Source organism: Palaemon carinicauda, chromosome 26 (assembly GCF_036898095.1).
Source record: "Palaemon carinicauda isolate YSFRI2023 chromosome 26, ASM3689809v2, whole genome shotgun sequence".
NCBI classification, from domain to species: domain Eukaryota; kingdom Metazoa; phylum Arthropoda; class Malacostraca; order Decapoda; family Palaemonidae; genus Palaemon; species Palaemon carinicauda.
Genome location: NC_090750.1, coordinates 48,042,335 through 48,049,360, shown reverse-complemented (window position 1 = coordinate 48,049,360; position 7,026 = coordinate 48,042,335).

Sequence of the window (7,026 nt, the reverse complement as noted above, 5' to 3'; positions counted from 1 at the left end):
TTATTACCTTGTTGTTTTCCTCAGTGGGTTATTTTTCCTTGTTGGCGCTCTTGAGTTTATAATATATCACCCTGTTTTTTTTTTCCAACCAGAGTTGTAGCTTAAGTAGTTAAGTAGGTGACAAACTCGCTTAAGTTAACCATCTGATATAAAATCAAAGAATACCTCTTGTAGATGTATGCATTGCAAATTCCGCTCAAAACATGCATCAAGTCAAATGAAAATGACAATTTATATTGAAATCAGTTTTATTTGCCTTCTATGTTTCTAGATAAATCAATACTAGTATAAACATAGAGAGTGAAGTTATTTCCTGAAGTGATCTTCTGATGTCATAGCAATTCAACTAACATTAGGCAACTTATTCTCATTTACATTTCCGAAGTACATCCACCTCCATGTTGATTATTTTTATCTCATCATACGTATCATTGAAACTGACACCACTGTTTTATAATACAACTCTCCTTTGTTATACTCGCACTAGAGAAGGGGTTGTTACTTTTTCCTACCTTGTGCTTTTCACATTCTCGGACCTATTTTCTTAAAAGTCACGCTGAGAGAGATTGTTGAGGGTCAAGTTCGTATTTATATACTTGGAAAAGTCTGCTAACACTTTTGCAGTCGTTATACTTGCTGAGGCTCCGCTGCTCGTTGAGTTTCAATAGGCGGGGTTGAAGTATCTTTCAGAACTGGCATTTTCGCAATACACATTTAAAGGAACAAATTTCTTGCATCAAGACTTTCATATGCAGCGAAGCTAACAACTTACAGCTATGAATAGTAGACATATTTCGTGTGTTTTTACGGTTCCAAATTTTGTAATGCAGTATTATTACAGTTTCCAAGGATGTTGACTAAAATTGATATTTCTGGATATTTCTAAATTCTTTGAGCAGCGCATTATTTACTGCGTCAACTCTCCAATAAAGTGTAAATTCTTAAACAATTAGAGATTTAAAAAAAAAAAATATATATAAATTTTTGATAAAATTGTGATAATCGATTAATATATTGCATTTTCCACCGAGATTAATGTGATTAAACATATGCAGTTTAGGATGAATTATTACATGAATGTTTTAGTATATATATATATATATATATATATATATATATATATATATATATATATATATATATAAATATATATATATATATATATAAATATATATATATATATATATATATATATAAATATATATATATATATATATATATATATAAATATATATATCTCCTTCCAATGATATTCCATCTTCCATTGCATACTCCGATCACATCATTTGTGTCTTTCTTCTATTTTTCTTGAGCCCAATCACAATGTGATACTTCATGCATTCTGGTAATCAAGCATCGCAAATCCCTTGGTGTATTGTTAAAAAGGACAGCATCATCCGCGTATTCTAAATTTTCTAATTTCCTATTAACAATCCAGTCCAATCGTCTCCGCCATCTCCGACTGTTCTACGCATTACAAAATCCATGAGAAGTATAAACAACATAAGTGACAGCGCATTCTCTTGGAGTACTCCACCTTTTCACTGATAATTTCCTTGATAGGACCCACTAACATTAACTTTCGACTAACTATGCTCACGTAAAATAAAAGAAAAATCATTCAAGCAACTCCATAGAAAGTTAACTTTACACTGCTGCACAAAATAATTATTATTATAATTATAATTATAAATATTAATTATAATTATTATAATCATTACTATAATTATTAATTATAATTATTATCAATTATTAATTATAATTATTATCAATTATTAATTATTATTATTTATTATTAATTATTATCAATTATTATTAATTACTATTATTATTAATTATTATTAATTACTATTATTATTATTATTATCATTATTATTATTAGTAGTATTATTATCATTAATTACCATCATCATCATCATCATCATAATTATTATTATTATTATTATTATTATTATTGTTATTATTATTATCACCATCATCATCATCATCATCATCATCATCATCATCATTATTATTATTATTATTATTATTATTATTATTATTATTATTATTATTATTATTATTATTATTATTATCATTATAAGGGTTTAAGGGAACAAGTTTTAGCCGAAACTAATTTAGGTATAAAATTTCTTCTCTCTGGTCCTTATATATTTTCTTATTGGAGATAGTTCTTATACAGTATATCTATAATACTACTAAAAGAGTAAATGTATCTTGGTTCAATATTTCCAGGAAATACAATCATATTTAATTAGTTGGTTAGGACTGCACTGAGTATACGGAGTTTTTACACTTACCCTTGAAAAAAAGATAGTTTTGACTCGATTTATAAATTTTAGGCTATATTTTAGTGAACATCTTTATAATTAATACAATTCTTTTTTACGCATACTTACTTTCTCTTGGTATACAAAATATCAAGATAAACAGACACTTAAAACCAACATATCTTTGTTATAATTTTATACATTACGGATAGTAAACATATTGGACATTATTTTTCAGGTCTCTTGTGTCTCACTTTTCTTTATTAGATGTATAAGTAAATACAAATGAAGCATAGTCATTAAATCAACCAGTAAATTATCAAATGATATGATAAATCCCTATGTAAAGTATGATAAGGAAGTCTTTCTGTGGTAATATATGACAGCCAATATTTGGCTTAAAAGTTAACTAATTTTTTTTAACTTTGGCTGTTTCTTTCGTAGTTCATTTCTGAAGATACCGTTTATCATCGCAATTTTGCAGTGTAGCCGGTATAATGCGGACTCCGTGCCTTCAATCAGCCAGTGTGAGAAGTAAATTTCGGGGTGTTAACACAAGACACTAGACCGGTAAAAATAAAGACGATTATGATGATATGCACTAAACAGCGACTGGATACGTACGGAGGGTGGTGTCTGTAACATATATTTCCACGGGTACTAAAGCTTTTGATGGAAGGGGAATTCCCCATTTCTACTGAAGTTCGTAAAAACTACAATTTATACCGAAATAAAGACCCTTGATTTCACAAAGTTTTTACAGAAACCCTGATTAAATTTTCTTTCCCATTTTTCGGCTTCAGGGTGAGGTCAACGTAACTGAAGTGGTTCCATTTTGAAAGTCCTTGGTAAAAGGTAATTGTCAAGGTCAAGCAGAAGGTCAACCAAATTAACCTACCATTAACACTAAGTTCGCACATTGTCAAACAGACTTCAAATAGGCCTCGGCCTAATATGATTCTGGGAAAGGCTAGCTGGTTTCGAGAAGTAAGCTGTATATATCAATCATATATACAGTATAAAATAATTAATCCTTAGTCTGATGTCCATCAACCATTATCGTCTACAACTTCATCTAGACGTACAGGCATACTCTCCAGTAATTACCAAATTCCGGCATAAAGTAGGGTGACGTCGCATTGACTCCCGCACATTTGTTTCCATGGCTTAGAACGTTCGTTGTTCTCCTACGTCCCAATCACGACCCATTACTCCCCAGAGGTGCTGTATGGTGTTAACGTCGCAACCCTATGGTGGACAGTTTATTTCCTGGATTTCTGAATGATGTTCTAACCAAGCTCTCATTATAAAGCTGGTATGGATGGAGGAATGGATGGGGAATGGCCATATATTGCAGAAGAAAAAAAAAAACAGAAATATGCTATGTACTTTGTAAATGAAAACAAAATATATTTTACAATTTCTCTAAAATAAAAATTTCCTCTATAAAAAGAAAACAAATCATTACTCCTATCGAGGCAGACTTAAAAATATCCTCTATCACGATTCAGAAGATATAAAGAACATAAAATAGGTATACCTTAATCATTTGTACGTAATATCTATCATATTCGAGGAAAAACAAACTTTTCCTCCCTACTTTTAATGCTAAGGTGGAATAGAATGAAGAGAATAATCCAACAGCCATTAATACGGTCACGGCTTTACTTTCCCTTTCAAATCTTTCTAAAACTCTTTTTGTTATGACTAATCCTATTAAACTTCCCCTTATAAAAATGTGGTCCCTGCGTCAGTCCAATTTTAATCTCCTCATCATTGACTCCTTTATAATTCCCCTTGAGTCACATCATATCATACTCAGATGAGCATCTCGTCGAATATCATCTTTCGTTGTTTCAGGTTTAGTCAATTCGAATGTCTCCTAAATAACTCATTTGCATTTCCTTAGTAATATACGTTAAGAATTTCCCCTGAAACATGAAAATGTTGGAAGAAAACTTCTTGATTTAAAACATAATGTATTCAAGAATAAGAGAAAACTGTTGGCACACATTACAGGGATCATGCAAATCTGAATGATGAAAATGTACTCCTCAAACAACTTCTTGAGATTCATATGGTGCTTTTCTTACAATGTATGGAATATTACTGGCATTTAGGAAAACTTCAGTAAGGATAATTTTTGCTGGACGTAAAAAAAATAGTTATCAATTTCATACGTAATTCTGCTCTAGTTACTCATTCTTACAATGCAAAATGCAGCGTTTTTCCGTTATTATAATTCTGAATTCTGCCTCATTACATTTACGGATTGAGGATTTCTCTCCTATTCCATCTTTCCGATATCTATTCCTAATGAATTAAGCTAATATATCATTTCTATTAAATATTTTTTAAAGGATGAACGCTGTCGTATTTGACTTTTAGAAGCAGGATCCGAAACCTTCCATTTCCAGAGTGAATACCTCCGTCTTCGTCTGTAATAATATAACACTTTGTTAAATCCGACAAGTCTATTATGTTGAAAGCAATGCATCTATCCTCAACACTTGTTAGGTTTTATTATTTCTAGTTCGTTTTGGTGGATTAATACACAGCGTTTTCGAATGACAGCTAATCCTTGCTTTGTTGTAATTGCTCTTCTTCTAAAATATTATAACACAAATTTTTTATTCCTTTATATGCTCTTTAGTGTTTTTGGAATGATGTTTTCTTCAAATAACTTTGGGGGCTATGTACATGTTCAATGTTACCTTGTTTGTCGTCGTAATGATGGGAGGAAACAAGACTTTAGCCCGACAATTAGTTGACAGCCATACAAAGAAAAACCTTAATGAGGGTTCTTCTTTCATCTTTCTATAAGAGAGAGAGAGAGAGAGAGAGAGAGAGAGAGAGAGAGAGAGAGAGAGAGAGAGAGAGAGAGAGTTGGGGTATTTCATCTCTGATCCTATTTCATTTTAATTTTTGGAAGTAATTCATGTTTCTTTTCATTTTCATTAATTCATACAGTACTGTATAGGGGTATATAATTTATAAAGGAATGGTTGCGTATTCCTAAAAGGAAAAGTTTCCTAGTTAATTAAAAATTATAAACGTTCCTTAACATGAATTTATAACGAAACTCTTTATGCTATAATCCTCGGATTGCAATATTCATTGTTTTATGGGAAATACTGCACCAACGTTGCCTTAGATAAGATTTAGTGAGTAACCTTAGTCTATATCTGAAAATATACCATGTTGATGGTTATCCTTACATATTTTTTTTTTTTTTTTTTTTTTCATTTAATATCATATGCTCCAAGTTTTCTCTCATGAATGTCTATGATATACTATATTCTATCAATATAGCCATCTTCATTGTGTTGTGTATGTTAGGCTTTCCGTGTCTTTTATAATATCCATTTCTAGAAGCCAGGCATTCGTCATATGGAGCCTTTTATCCTTCAATTTCTAGAGTGAACACTTCTCTCTTCTTCTCTTATAATGTAACACTCGTTTAATTACTGAAATCCTCCTACGTTACAAGAAATTCATACGAATCTAATCGCATTTGTGCGTTAATGATCAAAGATATTTCAGCAGCAATGAATGGTTTTCTTATATTTTATTTTACATCGTTTGCAGTTTTGAATTTATAAGAAATGTTAAGTCAATTTTCAGTGGGGCGTAGGAAGTTTTAATGTTATTTTTTTCCAATACTTTTATTTTTCAGAATATCAGGTATGTTTCACAACTACTTTTTCCTTTCTATCAAGAAGGGGTTGGATGGGAGTAGTGGTGGAGAAACTTTCAGTCTCCTCTCCTTTGTTCTTGTAATCCCGTGAACAAACAGTTCTTTGGCCCGGCATTTAGCCGGCAGGTATAGAGAGATTAACCTTAACGAGAGTTCCTCATGCATAATTATAAGAGAGAGAGAGAGAGAGAGAGAGAGAGAGAGAGAGAGAGAGAGAGAGAGAGAGAGAGAGAGAGAGAGAGAGAGAGAGTTACCTCGTAATAATTTTGGAAAACTGAAAGTGTAGGATATGCGTCAAATGTTGATATCATAGTTTTTTTTTTTCTTGGATAAAATTTTACTTCAATGGGCGCCAAAGCAAAAAAACTATAGCATATGTTGATTATGTGAACTGTTTAGTTTTGCGTAGTGAGTATATGCTTAAATTTTCTATTACCATAATCATAATACAGTATATTGCTACTTATTGGTTAATATTAAATGTATTCAATTCTTAATAATGAACTATTACTATGCATAGAGATATTTTATATTATAGCCATTACCTAAACTTAATGCCCTACTACGATATTCACTATGGGCATATTATTCACCAATACACTATACATTTTATTCTTTATGGACCATCTTCTTATATGATTAAGGTTCCCAGTCATTCAAAGGAAATAAGTTTCCCATGGCCTAAATCTTTCCCATAACCCAAATCTCTCTCTGAGATTGATGTGCTTTCCTCGCTCCATCTTGGAAAAAGATTCTTCGCACGCTCTATAACAAATCCATATTATGTGCAAAATGCCATCAGTTTGCAAAATCATCTCTTGTATCTTTATAATTTTTTTCCAAATGTGTATTGTTATATTCATGTCAGATATTCTATCAAAATCTTCTCAAGTTTATGTTTTATGAATGCATTCTAATTAATATGTACAGCATTTGGTTTAAGACTTCAACAGCTTTACTTAGTGAGAAGACACGATAATCAGATACTCAACGGTATTGGAGCTATTATCAAACAACAGAAAATCTATAAAATAATATAAAAACAACAATCAACCATGG